The sequence below is a fragment of the Lissotriton vulgaris genome, chromosome 3_1 (genome assembly GCF_964263255.1).
Source record: "Lissotriton vulgaris chromosome 3_1, aLisVul1.2, whole genome shotgun sequence".
NCBI lineage: Eukaryota > Metazoa > Chordata > Amphibia > Caudata > Salamandridae > Lissotriton > Lissotriton vulgaris.
In genome coordinates this window covers 1,014,458,006-1,014,483,385 of record NC_141689.1, presented here as the reverse complement: position 1 = coordinate 1,014,483,385, position 25,380 = coordinate 1,014,458,006, and positions in this window count along the sequence as shown.

The following is a 25,380-nucleotide window of genomic DNA, read 5'->3' as shown; positions in this document are numbered from 1 at the left end:
GTTATTGAAGTAGTTGTTGAGTTTTGTGGTCGTTAGGATGTTGGTGATGTCATTCAGATCGTATAGTTTAAAAGTAGGCCAGTGAAAGTTATTTTTGGGCAGCGGTAGCTCAAGTGGTACAGAATTATCGGCTTGAGTGATCATTGAGGTGACTGAGTTAATAGCCGTCGCACTAAGCTTAAGTTGGAGAGAGTTCATTTTTGTTGCGAAAAATGAGGAAAATTCTTCACTGCTCAGCTTTGAATTTGTTTTTGGAATTGAGGATTTAGCAAATTTGTTGGATTGTTGTTACATAATTTTGAAGAGTCTCTTTGGTCTATTTTTAGCCTTGTCTTGTTCTGATCTGAAAAAGCCTTTTTTTGATTATTAAATGCTTTTATTGTAGGAGTTTCTAGATTTCCGGAGAAGTTTAAGATGGTGGGGGGAAGGGTGTTGCCTCCATTTCCATTCCGATGATTTAAGTTTGCGTCTCTCTTCATTCAGGGCTCCGCTGAACCATGGGTTTTTGTCTTTGTCCGGGACTCTTTTTAGTTTTGGTGGAGCAGTTTGGTAGAAAAGATTGGTCATCGAGGAGTTATAGAGAGCAGTGAGGTCATTGACGTCTGACATGTTATTGGGGGGAGTGAGAGCCTTCTTTCATTGGGAGGCTTGGTTATTCCAATCGATGTTTGTTGTGTCTCTTATCCATTGTTTTGGCTTAAATTGTTTCACGAAAGTTTTCTTGTGAGCTCAGGGAATTTGGAAGGTGATAATGTGGTGGAAAGGACCAGTCACAAGGGGTAACTGAGAGTGATTCAATCGTATTTTGTTTAGAGATGATCTAGTCGGGGTAGTACCCTTTGTGTGCGTCAACTTTGAGATGGCTTGGATCAGTGAGTGGTCTGCTAGGAAGGTTTTGAGGGCGTTAACCTGCTTGTCCAAGGGGTTTTCCCAATGGAGATTGAAATCACCAAGGAATATGTCATTGGAGTGAGGGGGAGAGTTAGAGGCGATGATTTCCATTAGGTGTTCTGTGAACTCTGCGTTCAAACCTGGAGGGTGGTAGAGTTAGGTATACGTAGTTTGTGGGGGTGGATGCTTGCAGATTTAATCAAAATCCCCAAGTATTCACAAGTGTCCAGGGGTTCCGAGTGAAACTTCTAGATGGTGATGTCGGAACGATGTATCTAAGCCTCCCCCAATTTTGTGGGTTCTGTCCAGTCTAATGATGTTGTAGTGTAGTGTGAAGGGACTAGAAGGTCTAAGCATGGTGAGGATGAGTAATTGAGCCAGGTTTCTGTGAGGATGACTAACTCCGTTTTTGTGTCAAGAACGAGGTCGGCGATGTGGGATGCATGTTTTAGTGCTAATCGGCAGTTCAGTAGAAGGCAGGTAATTGAGTTTGAGCAGTTCTTTAAGGTAGGCTCAAGAATCTCGGTGTTAGAGGTTAACAATTGAAGGTTATTCAGATTTATTCCTCTGTGTATTAGACGGGATGTTCTGCTTGGGTTGATGGGGTCCGGGAGAAAAGCGTATTCTTCTTTATTTTCGGGAGGAGTTTTGTATAGCAGTAGTAGTGTTTGGATTTCCTGATCCGTTATTTTGTTAGGGAGTATGCTAGTGTGCAGGAGTGTGTTGGTTAGGGGCAGGGGGATAGTTTCAGTCAACTGTGGCAGCACACGGAGGAGAGAGCAAGAAAACAAATGAACTCTCAAAGAAAATGAATGTGACCAGTGAAGAGATGCAAGTCACTTAACAAAAAAAATGGTAAAGAAGCTATGCACCATTGGAGGAACCAATACAAGAAGAGAAAGGAATACCATTGAAAAAGAATCAAGAAAAAGAGAGTGACATGAAAACCAACAAATGGTAAGCACAGGTCTGGCCCAAACAAAGCCTACTGTAGGTTTTAATATGATCCACATTAGTTCATTCAACAACAGACAGCTAAAAGATGTCTTTAGGCAAGACCAAAAAAGGGCCTATTCTCAAAAATATTTTATGCAGGCAAGTCTAATTTCCATCAATGCACATAAATTCCTGAATCACAAAGAGCTTTTGCACATTTTTCAGTTGGGAGATGTCAAGAATGTGGAACTTCTACCAGGAATTTCGAATTTTCTGCAGTATTAGGCGTTACCTGAAAGTGAGTGAATGGGAGTTCTCAAAGGGGTATCAGGGAAGTGATCAATACAATGGTTTCAACTCCCATATAGTCACAACCTTGTTGGAATTTATAAATGTTCACAGGGCCTTTTCCACATTAATTTGCATTTCCAAAGCTAAACCTAAATGTACCACATGGTGCACTAAGGTGAGAAAGTGGATTCACCACCGCATTTGCAAGGGTGTGTGAGGAGGTTAATCTTCACACAGAAAATTACTTTCCTATGAAACATAAAATAAATGAAATTATACAGTCACCCTAACGCTACACCTGCAGATATTTCACAGTATGCATAACTTCCACACACAGAATTAGGGCAAACAGAAGTGCCACAGGATTATGTAAGGGTCTGGAACAGTGTTGTTTGTGTTGCATTTCTGCTTCTATTTCACCATCGACAAGGAAGTCGAAGGCTCTGCATTGAGCGACAGAAGAGTCAGAGAAGAGAGCTGATCCTGGGAGGATCAAAAAGGGCCATTGAAAGAGCACCAGAAACTGATGGAGGCTACAGTGCTGCCTGCAGGTACAAGGCACACCAAAGGAACAGGGAGCAGGCAAGCACAGAAGGATGCCATTGCCATTGTGATGCTGTAATGGTATCTATGGGTCGCAAAGGGAGTAATGTGCTTGCCTAGCCAGCTCCCAGTGTTACAACGAGGATGCTAAGAAATATTACCAAGTGGCCCTCACTATTATGTATAACCTGGCTAACAGTAGCGGCTGCTGCAGGACGGGGGTGGTGGCACGGGGAGAGGTAATGAAAATAAAAAGAAAAAAGATCTTACCTTGAACGGCCAGCCAGCCGCCACCAATTAATTGATGTAATAGCACTATTACGTTTTAGAGGAGTTTTGACAACTTTTGGGCCCGGTGCCCCTGCAACTGGTGCACCATTCAAATCATACCCTTAGTGCCTGTGAGATAACTGCATTTGTGTGACTGCCTGTTTAGTAGTGCAATATTCCAATATTTCGTGTTTAAAGGGGTTCCCAAACCTTTGGGCCCTGGTGTCCCTGCACTAGCTGCACCATTGAAATCATGACCCTAGTGCCTGCAAGGTAACTAGACTTGAGATTACTTATTTTGGGGGAGATTCCGATTCGGGTCGGAAGGGCTCCAAATCATGTTTGGAGCCCTTCCGACCGAATCGGTATGTGTCAGACGGATTCCATTCCGATGGGCTCGGTCCGAAAGGAATCTGACTCCGATTTCCGGATGGGCTATGATGGGCTCGGAGAGCCCGTCTGCCATCTCGAAATCCTCCAGTACTCCCCGGTCGCCTCTTTACGACCGAGGGAGTACAATGGCAGTTTTTCACTGCCTTTTCATGACGGTGTGTCCGGCATGAGAAGGCACTCGGAACGTGTCTCTGGGGGCCCCCAGCAGGGCCCCGATGGGTGTGAGGCCGCCAAATGGCATCCTGGGGGCACTTATGGTGCCCCTCCGTTGATCCAGAAACCGGTCCCCGGAAGCTTGTTTCCTTTCCAGTAAAAGAATTGGCTTGGTAGTTTGGTCTGCCCTGTTCCCATGATGCACTGGGCCAGGGACAGACTAATTTTCATGTAGCCAGGTTCTGAGCTGGGATGGTGCAGTGAGCTAAAAAACGGTGATGGATCAAGCCCTGATCTGTTGACTGGGTAGGAGTGCTCTGCCTAATTCAGATACTCTGTCCATCACCACGCCCGTTTCTGAATCGTTTTGTCCACCATAAGCACGGAAGGGTATGCTCAGATGTGAGTCCCTTGCTCACTGCACCATCAGGATTCAAGCAAGCCGGGCCGAAGACGGCTGTAATGCCAGAAACCGGTCCCCAGAAGCTTGTTTCCTTTCCAGTAAAAGAATTGGCTTGGTAGTTTGGTCTGCCCTGTTCCCATGATGCACTGGGCCAGGGACAGATTAATTTGCATGTAGCCAGGTTCTGAGCTGGGATGGTGCAGTGAGCTAAAAAACGGTGATGGATCAAGCCCTGATCTGTTGACTGGGTAGGAGTGCTCTGCTTAATTCAGATACTCTGTCCATCACCACCCCCTTTTCTGAATCGTTTTGTCCACCATAAGCGTGGAAGGGTATGCTCAGATGGGAGTCCCTTGCTCACTGCACCATCAGGATTCAAGCAAGCCGGGCCGAAGACGGATGTATTGCCTGAAACCGGTCCCCGGAAGCTTGTTTCCTTTCCAGTAAAAGAATTGGCTTGGTAGTTTGGTCTGCCCTGTTCCCATGATGCACTGGGCCAGGGACAGACTAATTTGCATGTAGCCAGGTTCTGAGCTGGGATGGTGCAGTGAGCTAAAAAACGGTGATGGATCAAGCCCTGATCTGTTGACTGGGTAGGAGTGCTCTGCTTAATTCAGATACTCTGTCCATCACCACCCCCTTTTCTGAATCGTTTTGTCCACCATAAGCGTGGAAGGGTATGCTCAGATGTGAGTCCCTTGCTCACTGCACCATCAGAATTCAAGCAAGCCGGGCAGAAGACGGCTGTAATGCCAGAAACCTGTCCCCGGAAGCTTGTTTCCTTTCCAGTAAAAGAATTGGCTAGGTAGTTTGGTCTGCCCTGTTCCCATGATGCACTGGGCCAGGGACAGACTAATTTGCATGTAGCCAGGTTCTGAGCTGGGATGGTGCAGTGAGCTAAAAAACGGTGATGGATCAAGCCCTGATCTGTTGACTGGGTTGGAGTGCTCTGCTTAATTCAGATACTCTGTCCATCACCACCCCCTTTTCTGAATCGTTTTGTCCACCATAAGCGTGGAAGGGTATGCTCAGATGTGAGTCCCTTGCTCACTGCACCATCAGGATTCAAGCAAGCCGGGCCGAAGACGGCTGTAATGCCAGAAACCGGTCCCCGGAAGCTTGTTTCCTTTCCAGTAAAAGAATTGGCTTGTTAGTTTGGTCTGCCCTGTTCCCATGATGCACTGGGCCAGGGACAGACTAATTTGCATGTAGCCAGGTTCTGAGCTGGGATGGTGCAGTGAGCTAAAAAACGGTGATGGATCAAGCCCTGATCTGGTGACTGGGTAGGAGTGCTCTGCTTAATTCAGATACTATGTCCATCACCACCCCCTTTTCTGAATCGTTTTGTCCACCATAAGCGTGGAAGGGTATGCTCAGATGTGAGTCCCTTGGCTCACTGCACCATCAGGATTCAAGCAAGCTGGTCCGAAGACGGCTGTAATGCCAGAAACCGGTCCCCGGAAGCTTGTTTCCTTTCCAGTAAAATACTTGGCTTGGTAGTTTGGTCTGCCCTGTTCCCATGATGCACTGGCCCAGGGACAGACCAATTTGCATGTAGCCAGGTTCTGAGCTGGGATGGTGCAGTGAGCTAAAAAACGGTGATGGATCAAGCCCTGATCTGTTGACTGGGTAGGAGTGCTCTGCTTAATTCAGATACTCTGTCCATCACCACCCCCTTTTCTGAATCGTTTTGTCCACCATAAGCGTGGAAGGGTATGCTCAGATGTGAGTCCCTTGCTCACTGCACCATCAGGATTCAGCAAGCCGGGCCGAAGACGGCTGTAATGCCAGAAACCGGTCCCCGGAAGCTTGTTTCCTTTCCAGTAAAAGAATTGGCTTGGTAGTTTGGTCTGCCCTGTTCCCATGATGCACTGGGCGAGGGACAGACTAATTTGCATGTAGCCAGGTTCTGAGCTGGGATGGTGCAGTGAGCTAAAAAACGGTGATGGATCAAGCCCTGATCTGTTGACTGGGTAGGAGTGCTCTGCTTAATTCAGATACTCTGTCCATCACCACCCCCTTTTCTGAATCGTTTTGTCCACCATAAGCGTGGAAGGGTATGCTCAGATGTGAGTCCCTTGCTCACTGCACCATCAGGATTCAAGCAAGCCGGGCCGAAGACGGCTGTAATGCCAGAAACCATTCCTCGGAAGCTTGTTTCCTTTCCAGTAAAAGATTTGGCTTGGTAGTTTGGTCTGCCCTGTTCCCATGATGCACTGGGCCAGGGACAGACTAATTTGCATGTAGCCAGATTCTGAGCTGGGATGGTGCAGTGAGCTAAAAAACGGTGATGGATCAAGCCCTGATCTATTGACTGGGTAGGAGTGCTCTGCTTAATTCAGATACTCTGTCCATCACACCCCCTTTTCTGAATCGTTTTGTCCACCATAAGCGTGGAAGGGTATGCTCAGATGTGAGTCCCTTGCTCACTGCACCATCAGGATTCAAGCAAGCCGGGCCGAAGACGGCTGTAATGCCAGAAACCGTTCCTCGGAAGCTTGTTTCCTTTCCAGTAAAAGAATTGGCTTGGTAGTTTGGTCTGCCCTGTTCCCATGATGCACTGGGCCAGGGACAGACTAATTTACATGTAGCCAGGTTCTGAGCTGGGATGGTGCAGTGAGCTAAAAAACGGTGATGGATCAAGCCCTGATCTATTGACTGGGTAGGAGTGCTCTGCTTAATTCAGATACTCTGTCCATCACAACCCCCTTTTCTGAATCCTCCGTTGATCCTTGCACCCGATGGCAGGCACCTTGGGGTGCCGGCCACAGGGTGCAGGGATGAGCTGCACCCCTGCATTTCACAATGCAGGCATGCTTTCTGGTCGGAATGCATGCTTGCATTGTGAACCATACGAATGCGACCGAACAGGGTTCGGTCTCATCGTACTAGCAGGGCCGTAACCGACCACAGCAGGTCGGTCAGGTACGGCTCCTGACCGATTTCGGATGGACTCAGGTCCGTCCGACATCGGAATAGGTCCCTTTGTAGTTAAAGAGATTAATATTTGGTGTTTAAATGAGTTCTGACAACTTTGGCCCCGGTGCCACTGCAGCACCAATAAAATCATGGTCCTAGTGCCTGCTAGATAACTGCATGTGGGACTGCCTGTTTAGTAGTAAAGTTTAGCAATATTCTGCATTTCGTGTGGTCCCTAGAGCTCTTGGACCCGGTGCCACTGCACCTGCTGACCATTAAAATTGATTTACAAAAGGGGGTGGTGATGAACAGAGTGTCTGAGTTAAACAGACCACTCTTACCCAGTCCAAAGATCAGGGCTTGATCCATCACCGTTATTTATCTCACTGCCCCATCCCAGCTCAGAACCTGGCTATATGCAAATCAGTCTGTCCCTGGCCCAGTGCATCATGGGAACAGGGCAGACTAAACTACCAAGCCAATTCTTCACCAGAAAGGAGACAAGCTACCGGGGACCGGTTTCTGGCATTTCAGCCTTCTTCGGCCCGGCTTGCTTGAATCCTGATGGAGCAGTGAGAAAGGGACTCATGTCTGAGTATACCCTGCCACACCTATAGTGGCCAAAAACGATTTACAAAAGGGGGTGGTGATGAACAGAGTGTCTGAGTTAAACAGACCACTCTTACCCAGTCCAAAGATCAGGGCTTGATCCATCACCGTTATTTATCTCACTTTCTGCTTAATTCAGAGACTCTGTCCCTCACCACCCCTTGTTGTAAATATTTTTGTCCACCCTAAGCGTGGAAGGGTATTCTCAGATGTGAGACCCTTGCTCATTGCACCATCAGGATTCAAGCAAACCGGGCCGAAGACGGCTGTAATGCCAGAAACCGGTCCCCGGGAGCTTGTTTCCTTCCCAGTGTAAGAATTGGCTTTTGTAGTTTGGTTTGCCCTGTTCCCATCATGCACTGGGACAGGAACAGACTAATTTGCATACAGCCAGGTTCTGAAACTGGGTTGGTGCAGTGAGCTAAAAAACGGTGTTGGATCTAGCCCTGATCTCTTGACTGGGTGAGAGCTTTCTGCTTAATTCAGAGACTCTGTCCCTCACCACCCCTTGTTGTAAATATTTTTGTCCACCCTAAGCGTGGAAGGGTATTCTCAGATGTGAGACCCTTGCTCATTGCACCATCAGGATTCAAGCAAACCGGGCCGAAGACGGCTGTAATGCCAGAAACCGGTCCCCGGGAGCTTGTTTCCTTCCCAGTGTAAGAATTGGCTTTTGTAGTTTGGTTTGCCCTGTTCCCATCATGCACTGGGACAGGAACAGACTAATTTGCATACAGCCAGGTTCTGAAACTGGGATGGTGCAGTGAGCTAAAAAACGGTGTTGGATCTAGCCCTGATCTCTTGACTGGGTGAGAGCTTTCTGCTTAATTCAGAGACTCTGTCCCTCACCACCCCTTGTTGTAAATATGACCATTAAAATTGAGCACCTTTTAACTGCGAGATAACTGCAATTGTGTCTGCAGTAGTAAAACATATCAATATTAGGTGTTTCGAGGAGGTAATGACAAATTATGAGCCCAGTGCCACTACACCTGCTGCACTATTCAAATCATGACCTTGTTGTCTGCTAGATAAATGCACTTGTGACTTTCTCGTTTAGTAGTAAAAGTTTGCAATAATCTGGGATTAGTGGGGTCCCTAGATCTTTTGGCCCCAGTGACACTGCAACTGCTGATGGAGCAAGGATTTGCACATAATGCGACTTGCTTGTATTCAGTCTTCTCGACATAACGTTAATGTACTAATCAACATGTTTTGTCCTATTAATATTGCATTATATGACATCTAGGTGAGGCTTGCATATGTGCTTTTAATAACGATAATCCGCTTGCATTAATATGGCCGCTGCTACGCCGGATTTCTTACTGCGCATGCGTCTGTCACACTCACGTGACATGGCGTACTTTTGCTTCTGCGCACTAGAACTAAGATGGATGCCTGTGTCCTAAAGCATGCATGAAGCTTGCACTGCTGCTTATGCTAAGCTGTTCGTTCTGCCTAATTTCTAATGCAATAGTTAAAATAAAGTAATGGTAATAGAGTAGAGATAAGTGGTATACAGTACATTCAGTTGTTCTTTGTTCTAAAACTGTTTCTTTTCTATTTTTCATATGTATCGAACTTTGGGCCTGACATGAATTTCTGAACTCCACCTTTGGAGGAACTGCGACTGCGCAGAAAAGCTCAAGTCCATGAAGCACTGACCTTTGAAACTCGGCCAACTCCTGACTTGCTAGAAGATGTTCATGGGAACGTCAACTCCTGACCCCTGTGAAGGAAGTTGATCTAAAATATGATCTACATTGTAATCATTATTGATACATTCACTCCTAGGTGGAATAAAAGTGCATGGGAAAATAAATTGATGGGCGGGAACGCAAACATTAATAATCATTCTAAAAGTTTCATTTTTGTATGGTGTGATGACCTCTCCTCATTCTTTTGTCCAAACAAAACTTGCAACATTGGGGGGTGGTACACTGACCTGGAAAATAGTATAACTAGGGTAGGCTTAGTTAGTTAATTTGTCCGACTTGTCCGAATAGCTGGCCTGTCACTGACCCAACGCGCTAAATAGGTGATCGGGAGCAGAGGTGCTGGCGGAGCCCTCTGTCAGAAGGTTCGAAACCCAGAATGGGGTTTGAGAGCTGAAGTGCTGGTGAAGCACTTTGTCGGAATGATCGATAACTCTTACCGGGGTCTGGCTGTTAGCTGCAGAGAGGGAGTAACGCAGGCGTTGCAACTTTAACTGTGGGTGCCGGTCTTTGCCTGTGGTGGTCCTGTCCTAATCCAATTTGGCTTTACCTGTCCTGATTCTGATCTGCACCTGGTTGCCTTTATGGTGCCTGCACTTTCGGGGTTCTGTCCTTTAAACTGACCCGTGGCCAGGGTTAGTTCTTCACGCTATATTAGGTAAATATTCAATGTGGATATGTAATTGTACTGTTTCCTTCTCTCTTCCCACCCTAATGTCAAATGCGTAAAGTTTGCTTAATAAAAACTCTGCATATTTTCATTCTAATAATTATTTTCTTGATTGAAAGATTTCTGATGTTTAATATTTGGATTAAGACATTTAAGAAATTTAGATAAAGAGTTTACACCTTTCCCGAGTTTGTGGTTATTATATGAGTGCAAATGCTATTATTCTACCTATTATTCTAACTCCTTTGATCCCTTAGGACTTTAGGTACCGATGACGAGGATTGGTAAGCCATTCAAATCAAGTCCCTTTAAACTGTAAGATAACTGCAAATCTGACTTACTGTTTAGTATTACATTTTGAAATAATATGTGTTTGGAGGAGTTCTAACAACTTTTGGGCCTGGTGCTACTGCCCCTGCTGCACCATTCCAATCATGACTCTGTTGTCTGCAAGGTAACTGCTCTTGTGGCTGCCTGTGTAATACTAAAATATAGCACATCTCTTGTATATCAACGTTATTTTTTACATGCAATGTTGATTACAACATTTAGAATTTGATCATAATGTCTAAATATATTGAGTTGAAAAAATCCATCCGATAATGCCTACAAAGTGCAAAGAAAGGTACTGAGGCATGAATAGGAAATGCCATAACCGTCTTAGACTAAATCATATGCTTTACACAGCAAAGTAATAAAAAGCAAGCAATCCAGCATATTGTTAGAAGCTTTCTGCCTTTTCTGTGGGAAGAGATCTTATCTTAACAGTGTAGATGGCCTAAACAGTGTGAACAGCTTTAGTAGAAGTATCGTAAATCTGTGCAGGCAGGGGAAGTTAACCAAAAAAAGAGTTACACATAAAAGCGAATGAACACAGTAATTTGATTTTTGGAATTGAAGGAGTCCCCTTTTAAGATATATTAAATACAAGAGGTTTCACAAATACATTGCAAGTGCTGTGCTGGCGAAACCTAAAAACTAGGACCGGTCAAAGTTTTCGTTACGCCGGCATAATCTTGTGCAATTTCTTAAATTCCATCCATTACGCCATGTGGAATATATTTGTTCTGCATTAGTGGAAATGAGCAGAACACGAGGAGCTGCTGTTTGCAACATTTGTATTTTTGTGCATTTTTATTTTTAGTGCAAAATATGTCTTTGAGTCCAAAATAGAATCTGCGATGGAATTCACACAAAAAAATTGCACTAAATGCCAGATTTGCATTCACCGTAGTTTTTCTGAGTTTTTGCAGAATTTTCCAAATTACGCACAAGCAAATTTTGCACATCGCTAGTAAAAATTAACACTTTCATTAATAAACCAACAGTGATAGCATAGTAGGTGAAACACACATGTGAGTAGTACAATAATAGCAAGAGCTGCCTCAAACATAAATGCAAACCTTGCTTCAATTGACTGTGAAATGACCAATTGCATGCATATACCAATGTGAAGTGTGAAATAAGAGAGCAGGTGTAAGAAGATTTAAACATCAACTCTATGAAGGTAACTGGCATAATCATTAAGTATGAAGCATCTGAATCAATCACTGTCACTTGTATGTGCTGTGATTAGGCGATGTCAGCTGCAGGAGCTCCAGGGCTACTTGAGTTATGTTTGGAAAGCATGCTCCTTTTCAACAATCATTTACAGCCTTGAGACAAGTGAAAAGTGATTTAGTTCTAAGGATGTCATATATATCAGAGCATATTTTAATGTAGTGGGTGCAAACGTGGATTTCAACTTCTAAGAAGTAAATCCTTATTTGTGTGCTCATAGTGTAGAAATAACTCAGTACCATCATATAGAGTTCTCCTTGTGTCTTGCCCTAGGGAACTATGCGCTATATAAAACTCCAAATAAAATAAATACCGATGCTGAACTGGCCTCTTGTTAATTGTTGGCGCCTGGACAAGCGCTGGGATGCCTTAGGGTAACTATGCGCTATATAAAACTCCAAATAAAATAAAATAAATAAAATCTTGGACTGCTGGTGCAAATTCTGCATTGATGATAATCACAGAATATCAGGGGGAACGCCTAAAGTCAGTGAACCAGGGTCATACACCACTGTTTGTGCTGATTGTCTATCAGTTTAGGAATATAGCCAGGATCTGGGATGCCTGTCTGGGGTGGTTTGGATCTTTCCTAGCTCAGCAGTGCAACGAAGCAATCTGCTGTGGGATGAAGTGCAACCTGTGAAGTTCACATGGTAGTAGCCTAAGGTTTGTTAGAAGGTTACATCTATACATGTTGATGCACTGATATTCAGAATCAGGCCATGTGAGAACCAAAGACAAGGGACCAAGGCAATAGAAAAAAGCCTTTCTCAAGACAATAGTCAAAGTCAAAACCATCAAGGATTATACACATTTAAGAATTAATAAAGAAAGGAAAAATGTAGTTAATCCGTTTAACTAATCAACAGGTAGGGAGGAGGATAGGCAGTCCATTCATTTCCCCAGTTACAAACCGACAGTCATCAAAAGAGGAATGGACACTTGTAACTACTTAACCTTTGGTTAAGAATGGAACACCCTCATAAACGCAGTGTTTAACGTGCGGTATATATCTTTCATCCGCCCCACACTCGCGTTAAGGCATTTTATCATTGGATGTTCCAAAGACGTGCTATATGCCAGCCTCATCCAGAGGCAACCTCTGGCTATAGTAGTAGTGTCCAGAGATAAAATTTCTAATTTCAAAAAAGGCACCCCAGAAAAAAATGTAAAAAACAATAACTTCACCAATATGAGAATTTAATGAAGAGGGTGAGGTTATTTGTTGTTAAAAACTTGTCGGTATCGCTTGAGAACAAGTTATTGGATCTCATTATACCTTGGGTTAAACAAAGTCAACATGTTTCTGCTCCATATTGCCCAGCCGGGTCTACGGAGCATTCGTCAGGACAGAACAACACACACAAACATTAGTACTTTTGCTTACACGACTTGTGTAGTAATGCAAAGAAATTATTGTAATTGCAGTTTTTAAGCTTTTACAGGATTTCTGAGGAAAAAGCAGAAAAAGATACATTTGCATAAACGGGATGCGTGTATAGCACTTTCAAAATTTCTCATATTTAGAGAGTGATCACTCGCGCAAATTGTGCACCTCAAAATAAACAGTGAAAAAATCATCGTGAAGACAGCTAAGTTTAAAGCTACACGTTGGAAAACTTATTGAGATTTAGTCTATTTATCATGGTAATTGTGTTGGTTATAAACAAGATTAGGGATATCTTGTTAAGGAGTAAGGAAAGTAGGAATCAAGAATTGTGGTCCCTGTTAGTTGTTGTTCTTGGGTTTACAGTAGCGTTATGCAGCCTGAATGGTTCCTCGGATAACAGAGGCATAATAAAATTCGTATCTTAGGCAAAAGTAACCTTTCTGGCTGAAAGTTCACTGAGGGCGCCAGCTGGAAATCGCGCTCAAGAATAGTTATAAGAAGATACCAAGTTGGTAAAAAAACACGACCAGCCAGCATACTTTGGCTCTTACCTCTACTCGAAAAAACCGATTTAAATCAACATCAATATAGTCCTTAAGTCAAGCGGAAAAGGTCTAAGTATAAGCTGCCAGTCTGACATGGGAATGTCTTGTATGAAAGCAAGGTAAAGGCTAAGTTTAAAATCAATTAACAAACTATCAGGGAGTCTGCTTTTGAATGAATGAGCAAAAGGTCTGGCAACCAAAAATATCCCATATTCAGAAGGCAATGGCAAAGTGATGTGAGTGCTGCTCAGTTTACAAGGCAAGACATGTCTGGAACACTTCCCTAAATAGGCAAATGTGATATCTTCATAGGAGTAGCAAACCATGCTCTCAGTGGCATCATAGGGTTGAACTAAGAAAGTTATATGGCATAAGTCAATCAACCTCTCAGGAATTGTGTTACATAAAACAGGTTATTCTAGGGACAACCCAAAATATTAAATAATAATGATTCTTCTTACCTTACATGCAAAGAAATGGCAATGCATGAACAATGAATCATTTAAAATAATAAATGAGTAGTTGTGGCTGCAGATAGTTACAGCCTTGATTATTAGAGCATTACAGAAAATCTCCGGTATGAATTTCTTGGAAGCACAAGTTGCATACAGTACGAGCAGCTGTACCACAACTTGGACGCCATTTCGACTATTTTAAAATAATGCAAATTAACGCCATCAAGATTTCTTACGTGGGAAGAATGAAACAGACGATCTTTTCGTAATTGCAAAAGTGCATGTCTGTACGGGGAGTCTGAGGCCAGGCCTGGTTATGTAAACGTGAACAAGGGTAACTAAACAATATTTTATGAATTTAGTAAAAAAAAATCCTCAGGATCCTTGCAGTAATATGTGCTACTTAATTTGATCTGCAAGGGGAGAGCAGTGTGGAGTTTCATTTGGTACTCTCCAAGATGGAGAATATTGAGATTGACCTGCAAACTGAATGTGCAAAAACAGGGGGGTGCAGCAAGGTATGCATAATTGCTGGTTTCCCCTAAATATCAACAAGAATGAACTTAGACTTTTCGTATTCAGAGTCGTTATTGCTGCACTTGGGATGTCTACCGTTAGGATATAAGACATGCCTGTGCAAGTTACCCAGACAGTTAAAATTAATCGATTTTGTTCTTAAAGCCCAATGTGTCAGAAGGATCATGTGACAATTCTTCAGGACTAAATGTCTACTATCTACACAGTAGTTGGTTCCAATGTTAGTGTGAAGTGTAAACCAAACACTTAAATGACCTCGCAATGAGGTACCTTATTAGCAGACTGATCTAAAACATGAAAGGAAAGGAACATAAATCATAAGGAACAACATTGATAGCAGTCTGTGGGGAGACAATATGCATAGGTTACATGCTCAGATGGTTAGTAGAACTCATAAGTGACCAGAGCTGTGGAAAGGAAGAAACAATGTGGCAAAAGTGTATCACATCTAACGACTGAAATAAATGTGTTGGTTAAACAACCACCGTGGTTAATTTGAAGCAATAACTCACCCAATATGTGCTGCTCACTAGCTTCTTTGAAAGACTGGGGGAGGGTACGTTAATATTTTTAATGTCCTAAATTCCCATACAGTTACATCATAAGGCTGTTAAGGTATCAGGGTTTCCAAGTGGTATTATACCGGTGTAGGAAAAGAGCCCCACTTCTATATTTTACTTGCTGCAGATGTTTTTTTAACAGCCAATTAACCCTCTTGCTTACCCTTCCATCTCCCTCTCACACCCTGCCACCATGCAGCAACATCCCTGTCCACCCCTCCAACAACTTGGTACCGGCGGGACAGATCTAAGGTGTTAGTGAAGCATATGAGTTTGGAGAGGTACAACGATGTTTGTGTTCAGAGACCAGTCAAAGCTTTGATGTAGTAACCCAATGTCTGACCTGTGAACACAAAATGCCCACATGCTGCTTCTTTATATTTACCAGCAGCAGCAAGGTGCCAAATTTCTTTTTACTCAGTGCACTGTTTGAAATATGGGCCAGCTGTGGGCCTAGTAGCCCGATTGCCCTGTAGTCTCCATACACATGCTCTGACAGCCCCAACTTTGCAAGTGATAAAAAATGTAAGTTAAGGTAAGAGAAACTGCACAACTTTACCCATGTAAGTTAAAAATGATCATATTGATAACACAACTCCTACGTTTTATATACCTTTTCACATAAAATATAAACAATACAAATAATAAAACATGAACATCTGATAAATATTATTATTCAAACATTAATTCATAAACAAAGCTTTAAACTATTTCACCTTAGATATTGTTGGATCATTAGATCTTACCTGGTACAAACAGGTATTTAACAAGTTATTAATTTCCATTATGCTTTCAGTTGATTGCTGTTTGCACAGTTGCTTAAGAAGAAAGCGTGTAATCAATGCTACCACTCTCGAAGTTAACAGAGCCCAATCAATAGGCACATATGTAAGAAAGTAAATTAATTTTGGGCTGGCTCACCCAATTTTGCAGTCAGGTGTTTCTGGCTGTAGGACTCTGTATGCTAATCCACTGCTAAAATGTGGCATAGTACCAATTCATTCACTCTAAACATGTATGTTGCTTTAGTTTACACTACTTGGCTTATTTAATTTACCTTTAAGACCATAGTAAATGGTGCAGTAAGTGCACCCGTGGCATGGAAGTCAACCCACATATATGCTAAAAATGTATGGGTGCAAGGACCTCCACTATGCTCTGACTGGGATGTAGTATAAAGACACTGTAATAACACAAAAAGAAAAGTGCTGTGGCCATGTAAGAAAAGCTGTTTAACTTTACACCCTAAAGTGTTTATTTTAAGCAGAAAAGGCAGGGTACATACTATATAAAAAGCCAGCAGTACACTGCGGATTTCAAATAGATACACTTACAGTAACTGAAGGCCTAAAATATATTTTCACAGTGCAGGTTTAGCTATATTTCCATAGAAATACGGCAATTAAAATAGGTATTTTCCATATTCACTTGATAACATGCTAGAAAATTTATTAAAAGTTGTTTTTGGTTTGTTTTCAAAATGTAATGCTCAAAACAGATTTTTGTGGAAAGGTAACCTCATAAAAGTGTACTTTAGACTAGCTGAGCTAGAACTGGTTTACAACCAGTTCCGCTACTCATCACATTTCCTGAGGCAGAGGCACTCCGGAGTAGTTTCCTTGACTGGAGTTGCCTGACGTAGTGCAATAGTCTGGACTCTAGGCCCAGGAAGGTGGAAGCCGTGCCAATAACTGGCAACTTAGTAGGCATTTGACATCTGGGATTATACAGGAGTGATGATAGCTCAAGGGACAGCTTAATAACTCTATATTTGACATGTTGATCTCATGTGATGTTGACAATGTCTGTCCCCATTAATTCCAAAAGCCCTACTACTCCAGCAGGAGGAAGAGCCCGTTTTAATAAATGCCTAAGGAACTGAAGAGAGGTTGGTTCTGCCTTAGAGCAACAGGGGGTTCTGGGTATCACTGGCCAGTTCAATGCCAATCTTTCATTCTGAGTGATGTTCAGGAAAGTTTTAATTTTCAAATGAGATATGTTTGCAAGGGGGGGAGGGGGGAATTTCTTTTTGTAAAGTCAATGGGCCCGAATCACAGAATGAACTTAAGACTCAATCCTAAACTTACTACTGTTTTGGTATTCAGAGATTGCACTTACTACTTTTGGTATTCACAGAATGAACGTACTACTTTTGGCATTCACAGAATGCACTTACTACTTTTGGTATTCACAGAATGAACTTACTCATTTCGGTATTCACAGAAGTTAGGACTCCTAACTTTAGGACTCCTAAATGCCTTCTGTGAATACCGAAAGTCCTAAAATTACAATTTTTCTCAATTTAGTAGTAGTAAAGTTAGGACTACTAACCTTAGGACGCCTAAATGCCTTCTGTGAATACCGAAAGTCTTAAAATTAGGATTTTAGTAGTCCTAACTTTACTACTACTAAATTGAGAAAAATCGTAATATTAGGACTTTCGGTATTCACAGAAGGCATTTAGGAGTCCTAAAGTTAGTAGTCCTAAATTCTGTGAATACCGAAATGAGTAAGTTCATTCTGTGAATACCAAAAGTAGTAAGTTCATTCTGTGAATACCAAAAGTAGTAAGTGCAATCTATGAATTCCAAAACAGTAGTAAGTTTAGGATTGAGTCTTAAGTTCATTCTGTGAATCGGGCCCATTATCTTTGCTAAAGGTCTTGTTTGACCCCAATCTCCACAGCATTTGACTACAGGTACTGCCTGTCTCTATTTTTGCCCAATAGGGCATTAACGAGCCCTGTCTTGAGGTGTGTATGTTATTTTATTTAGTCCACTCACTGAAATACTAGTATTCCATTTCTACATGAATGTGTTATCGACATAGTCACTATACCGATACTACATAGGATAGCTTGTGGGACTGACACAAAGAAGCATCTACAAACATATTGTTTCTGCTCATGTTTTTCGGTTTACCATCACATATTCTTGGATCTAGGTAGAGTTTGCAGTGCTCACTACGGGTGAGATGAGAACAACCTTACAAGAAAAATTACCAAGGGTAATGTTTTATTTTGTTGCCTGTGCTTCTTTTTATCCTTCACAGGTACTAAGCCAATGTACGCAGGGGAGATGTTAGTCAAATAACTTGCATAAGTGAATAGAATAATTCTACACCTTTCTTTCACAATATAAATAGTGATCAAAGATACACTATGTATAGGATAGCATCTCCATACTTAGAATAATAGAGAACTGCTTAGAGAGGTACTGAAAAAAAGCTATGACACCCCGGCTTGGCCCTAGGTGGCTGAGACATGTAAACGGTGACAGTTTGGCGACAGATCATTGACATGTCCCTAGTTTCCATCTCTTTTTTGTTTGTAACCTTACCTAAATTCCCAGAAACAGAATAAATCAAGTAGGTAACTTGAGGTCATTTTACATACCCCACGCAGATCCCACTGACAATTTCAGTTAGAAAAGCTCCCTCCCCAGGGAGATGGAGCATGCTCAGTTACACTAGGTGTCTTGAGTGTCAACCCAACGACGAAGCATGCCACTAGTCAAGTCTAATGGGTGACAGTCTCTTAAAAAAACACGTAGGGACCTCGGTTTTGAAAGGCATAATGCAATTCAGTCTTAAATTGAATGAGAGACAACCTGACAAAAAGCGTTCATTGGGAAGGTATCTTGGTTGGGAAAAAACAATAACTCACCATTTCGGTTTCCATTTTAGCTGTATACCCCATTACCTAAATCTGCATATAACATTAATTTAGTGAAATCAATATTCAACATATAAATATGACGAAATGCAAGAAACCATAAATGTGCTTCATGCTTATGTCATTCTACTAGGTGCTTGAATATGTGTATCTGGTTCACCAGAAACCTATTCTGGGCCAACTCCCTTCAAATCTGCTAATTATTGTAGTGTATTTCAATGTACTCAGTAGTCTACAATGCTCTTAGGTTCATATTCTTGAAGCACCTCAATAGATTCAAGAGACTGCACCAGATGAGTATTATGTTTGCAAATGCTTAGTAGGAAGCTAGAGTGAATCCCCAGGCTGAAAAGGTGGAGTCTTACAAAGATATTCTGCATATTTCATGTACAGTGCTTTGGCTTTCAATAATGCTGTAGATACGACATCAAACACAATCATTTTTCCACCTGCGACACAGATGTAACTAATTGATCTATATCTAAGGGAATTTGAGGATGCGATCATTAATGCCCAAAAATGAACTATGATTCAATGAAGTGTGAAATGAGTTATTATGACAATATTCTACCTACCAAAAATGTTGTAGCCAATATGTTCTTTTAATTAGCATCATTTTAGGATTGCCTGTTACTGGTATAAAGTGTGTCCATCACCATCATAATAGTAGAGAATGCAGTCAGTGAATAGTTCAAATATGAAATCTATTGATAAAGTGTGCCACAAATGTGTTGGGTCAAGAAGTGGATGTAAACAACCCATTGACTTAATTCCATTATTCTTAGCCATGATACAGGTGCCACAATTAAATACATATTGTTGAACTTACTTTCTTAACTCTTCTACCCAGAAAGATCTTTTAATTAGCTCTTTGGGTTTAGTGCTACTACAATTACCACCAAAAGTTGAATCATTGGTAAAACAAAGTACTTGTTGGCATAGCTCAACAGTAGATACACATAAATGCTGATTACGTACCACAATACACCTTCTTTGAAATGTATGTATTCATATTCTGCCACCCATTGAGCAATGAACTAAGATGTCAATATCGGCTTTATAAATTCTATATTACTTCGACTTTGATCTTTTGCATTTTCTCTAATTATTTTTTCACTAAGAAATTATTGGCACATATAACCCTACCTTTATAGATGAGACTGAAACTTGATTTCCTTATAATGCATCTGCTTTTCCATTTTAACATTCTGGTCTAAAGGTACTGATACAATCATACTTAATGAAGAATGAAGACCATATCAATTGGGGTGCTGTTAGTGCTTTAGCAAATTTAAGGAAGGTAAGAATTGATTAGATTTTAAAACCCGATATATATCATGACTGCAGATGTTGCTCCCAAAAGATATTATCCCTTCTTCAAAGACTGATTTGAAAGTTAAGAGTTCTTTAACAGAAACTGTGTAGTTTAAGAGCTGGTGTTAGTTCTCTAGACTAATGTGCCCTTGATGTAGATGATCTGGATGCCGTTGGTACAGAATTGCTCCAAGAGTGTTATCTGACATATCTGCTTGTATGGATGTTGAGGATCTCGATAAGGCAGTATGTGTGATGTGGTGAAAGGCTTCTAAGAGTTTGAAAGGCTTCATTTGCTTCTCCAGAACATAATCCTTTTCTTTAGCAGTCTGCTTGTGGGGGTGATTAGTTAAGATAACGTAAGAATAAATCAATGGTAGAAATTAGAACCCCTTTCTTGTTGCATATTGTTGGAAATGGCCCTTTCTGCAGGGTCACCCCCAAACATTTTGCCTTCCCCCTCCCCCCTTTTTTGCTGACTTCCATTTTGTTGGCTTTAGGTTTCTGGGCACTTTACCACTCCTAGCCAGTGCTAAAGTGCATGTGGTCTGTACTCTAAACATGGTAACATTGGCTTATCCACCATTGGCCTATTTAATTTAAGTTCCTATTGTTTGTTTATTGTTTATTGTAATTTATTGTTTGGTTAATAAAAACCTTTACAATTTCCATAAAAATAAAATAGTTTAGCAGAAAAGTTCATGACATTATGGGGCTGATTCTGATGCGGGTTGGAAATGCTTCCTGACTGAATCAGGTTGGAAATGGTTTCCAGCCAATTCGGATCGGGACAGTCCGGCCGACGGAGTACAATGCACCCGGATGCTTCCCGATACGATTTGGTTGGACTCTCATTGACTTCAATGGGAGCATATGTTCCTAACTGCATCATATTTGGGCCCTGGGTTGTCCCGATCTGATTTGGAAGGAGCAAATGCCATTAGGACACCTTCCTAACCGCATCAGAATCAGGCCCTAGGTGGGAAAGCTTTCCAACCCGCATCAGAATCAGGCCCGTGATATGCCCAGGGCCTGTACATTAAATGGCAATAGTGGGCCTGCAGCACTGATTGTGCCACCCTTTTCGCAGTCCTTCAAACATGGCTCAGGCCTGCCTCTGCATAGACTGTGTGCACAGTTTAAGCTGCCATTTCGATGTGGAAAATTAACCTACTTGCCAGGCACAAACCTTCCCTTTCATTACATAGAAGTCACTCGTAAGGCAGGCTGTGGGTAGGGTGCATGGTATTTTTAAAGGTAGCACATGTACATTTGAGCTTTACATGTCCTGGTACTGAAAAACTGTTAATTATTTTTTTTGCAAAACTGCAAGGCCTCTAGCTCCCATAGGTTAACATTGGGATTGCCTTAAAACTTGTTTTAAGTGTAATTTGCATTTGGAAATAGATAAAGATTTGGAGCTTGGTGTCTCTGAACTCACAATTTAAAATCACAACTTATGGTGAAGTTGGATTTGAAATTGTAATTCTGAAAAGGCCACATTTTGAAATTTGGCATTTTCTTACTTTAACCATTCTGTGCCTCTGCCTGTCTCTCAATACACATCTGGGTTTGGTGGCAGCTGGACTTTGTGCATTCCCTCTAGACAGTCACACACAAAGGGTGCTGAGGTTTGGCATTTGCATCTTGATGGCCCATCGCCAGGCTTGTGGGCCTTCCTAAGGTAGATTGGGAGGGAGGAGCTGGCACTTGCATCTGAGCATAGCTGTGCCTGTCCCCACACAAAAATCTGTATATCTACCTGTAGTGATTCTGAACCAGGGAAAGAAAGGCAGGGACCTTGTGATCTTCAAATCCCTCTTTGAAGTCTCCCCCACTTCAAAGGCACAACTAGGTATAAGTACTGGACCCCTGACATCCTCAAATCACAACATTGCTGGAACCAAGGACATTTTGCTTGGAAGAAGAACTGCTGTGTTCTAGGAGGGACTGCCACTTTGCTACCCACTTTGCTGTGTTGGCCTGCTGCCTGCTGCTTCTTGCCTAAGAGTGAGAAAGACTGGGCCTGCTCTCTACATTATTGAAGCCACATTTCTCCAGGGAATTGCTGGCTTGCCCCCTGTTCTTGAACTCCCAGGGCTATCAAAGACTTCCTTCAACTCTGCTTCAGATGCTGGGCTCTTGAGCCCTGCCCTGTCAAGAGGTGCCAAACCAGTCCAGGGCTTTGAAAATGATTTCTGCAACAGTTTTCTGGTAAAAAGCAATGCAGTGACGACATTTAATCAATCAGCAAAGACATAGGGTCCTCTGACGCAGTGCAGCTCGGAGCACATTCATGCTTGGCTTGAAGATGATGCATCTACACATCAAGGACATCCCTGTGCACCTCAATGATGACACAGTGCCTGCATCATAAGGGGTTCGATGACATGGGGCCCGACTGCAAGGTTCAACTTCAATGCATCGGCCCGCCTGCGTGAATTGGAAACTCCGCATTGAGTCTTCGACACTGTTGCTTGCCCCATCCAAGGTGCTTTTTCTGCAGGCCCTACATGGGTCCTGTAGCCCACCTGCCCTCCATCGTGGTTGGCCTGAAACTTTGGAGCTGTCCAGGTCTAAAGTGCCCTTAAGTAACCTTTAAGTGCTATTTACTTTTAAGCACTATATTGCAGTGTATTCTTTAAAAATTCATATCTCCAGTTCTACTTGTTGGGTTTTTGTCGTTTTGGTCTTGTTTTACTCAGATAAATATTCCCTATTTTTTCTAACTTGGTGTGGAGTCCTTTTGCTGTGTTTTCACTGTGTTGCTGTACTTTAAGTGTTGCACACATACTTTACACAATGCCTTGTGAGCCTGAATGCTCTGTGCCAAGCTCCCCAAGGGTGAGTACAGGTTAATTTAGCATGTGTATTTGGCGTATCCTGATTAGGATTGTTTTCTCTACTCAGACAGGGTGCAAACCTCTGCCAACTAGAGACATAATTTCTAACATCTCTAATGAACCCTTTAGGAGAAGTAGTAACCCTAAACATTCTATGAAAAGAACACTTCTCTGCTTCGGCATACAACTTGTTCTCTCTCAATCTTTGCAGTCACCAGTTTAGTACTGTACTAAAATATCCAAGAAAGACATAGGTGTCCTGTGCTATCGGCCGCCCGGCAATGCCCCCACCCTCCCTGATCTCATCGATTTGTTACATGATCTTTCTAATACTCACTCTCGGTTGATGGTCCTAGGGGACTTTAACCTTTGGCCGGGTGGACCGCAGGACAGTGCCTTTAACACCTTGTGCCAAGCGTGCAACGACATTCAGTTGCAGCAGCTTGTCCTCTTGGCCACGCACCGGCAGGGCCATGTCTTGGATTTAGTGTTTGCCGATGCACAACAAGTGACGGTGAACGATATCCTCTGGCAGTATTGGACGGATCACGCCTTAGTTGCTTTCTCTCTATGTCTGGGCACTAACTATTCGGCGGATTCCGGTTCCAGACATGCTAAAATGGGCAGACCTTGGTCCCGACTTTTAAAATATTCAGTTCTACCTACTTTATTACCAGGAAATTTCACCCTGGGAGATAACGTGGAGGAGAGCTACACTTTGATGTGCCGGCATATCTCGTACTCCTTGGATAAGGTGGCCCCCCTTCGGAGGTCCAGGGAAAGATTGAATCGGGCATGCCTTTGGTACACGAACGATCTGCGGCAGATGAAGTTGTGCTGCAGACGAGCTGAGAGAGCCTGGAGGAAGGACTATTCGGATATAGCGAAGGCCTCTTTCAGGCAGTCTCTCCAGGAATACAAAGCTCAGATTAAGGGGGTCATTATGATGGAGGATTCCCCGCATACTCCGGGCCGGCGGAAGCCACCGCCGGCCCGGAGTATGCGGGGAATCCGCCGAGGAGGCCTGAAAGACCCACCGCCAAATTAGGATGGCTGGTGGGTCTCACAATCTGTCCTCCACTTTTCCGCCGCGGTCGGAAGGCGACCACGGCGGAAAAGCACTAACATGGCTGGCGGTGTCTATCAGACACCGCCAGCCATATTAGGATGTAGGGAATGTAATGCTTTTCCACGGCGGCTTTTCCACCGTGGAAAAGCATACGGACATTCACTTTGGGGGCCCGCGGTGGGCCCCCTGGGTGAAGGTTGCGTGGGGGGTGCACATGGGGGGTACCTATGGTACCCCCCTGCCTTTGCGTGCACGAAGCGGCAGGCACCGCGCGGTGCCTGCCTCTTTGTGCATGCAAATGCACTGCTTTCATTTTTTACATTGCGGCGGGTGCTGCTTCAAGCAGCACCCGCCGCAATGTAAAACATACAGGATGTGACCGCCAGGGTGGCGGTCACATCCTAATTGCCATGGAGGGACCGCTGCTGCCCATGCGGACGGTCCTTCCTACTCAGGGGTGGCGGACGGACGCAAGTCCGTCCGCCATCCTAATCGACCCCAAAGTGTGCGAAAGCGGCCTACCTGGAATCCGCCTTGAATCAGGCCCCTAACAAATCCCAGGCACTGTTCAAAATCGTCAACGACCTGACGCATCCTACCTGCGCGGCAAACAATGTTCCCGCATCGCAGGCTTTATGTGAGTCTTTGGCAAGTGCCTTTGAAGAGAAGATTGCCACGATTTTGGAGGGACTAAAGCGCCCAGCACCGTTCTCCTCTGGTCTGGGAGCTCCGGACGTCTCGCCCAGTCGACTCCAGCAGAGTCACATGACTCTCTGCTTGGGAGCTCCGGATGTCTCACCCAGTCGACCCCAGCTGGATGGTCCCTCTCTCAGACTGGATGCTCCGGACGCTGCGCCCAGCCTACCTCAGTTGGGTGGTCCCTCTCTCAGTCTGGGAGCTCCGGATGCTGCGCCCAGTCGACCCCAGCTGGGTGGTCCCTCTCTCAGTCTGGGAGCTCCGGACGCTGTGCCCAGTCGACCCCAGCTGAGTTGTCGCATTCCCAGCATGGAAGCCTTGGCGGTCTACCCCAGTCGACCCCAGCTCTGTTGCTTCCCCAGCCGGTCCTACGAGGAGTTCTGTAAATTGACACTAACTGTGTCATCGGGTTCCCCCTTGGACCCATTGCCTCCTAAATTCTGGAAGATGTTCCAAGATGAACTTTTCCAGCCCTTGCATTCCATCTGCCTCCAGTCCTTTGACACTGCAATCGTCCCCGAGTGCTGGCTGGAAGCTGGCAGTGGTGTCATCTCTTTTAAAGAAACCCACATTGGACCCTGCCTGCCTGTCTAATTATAGACCCATCTCCTTGCTGCCCTTCCCTATCAAAATCATGGAGAAGTTAGTGACCCGCGCCCTGTCCGGTTTCCTGGAAGGGAACACCTGGTTTGATGAGGCACAATTTGGTTTCCGTCCAGCGCATGGGACTGAATCTGCGCTGGTGGCCGTGTTGGACAACCTTCGTTCGCGGGTTGACATGGGTCGGGCAGCCTTTTTAGTGCTGCTCGACATGTCGGCCGCGTTCGACACGGTCTGCCACTCTACCCTCATCAGGAGACTGGAAGAGTGCGGGGTCACTGGGCTGGCAAGGGATTGGTTGGTCTCCTATTTGAACAACTGACGGCAGGTGGTGGCGCTGCCCCC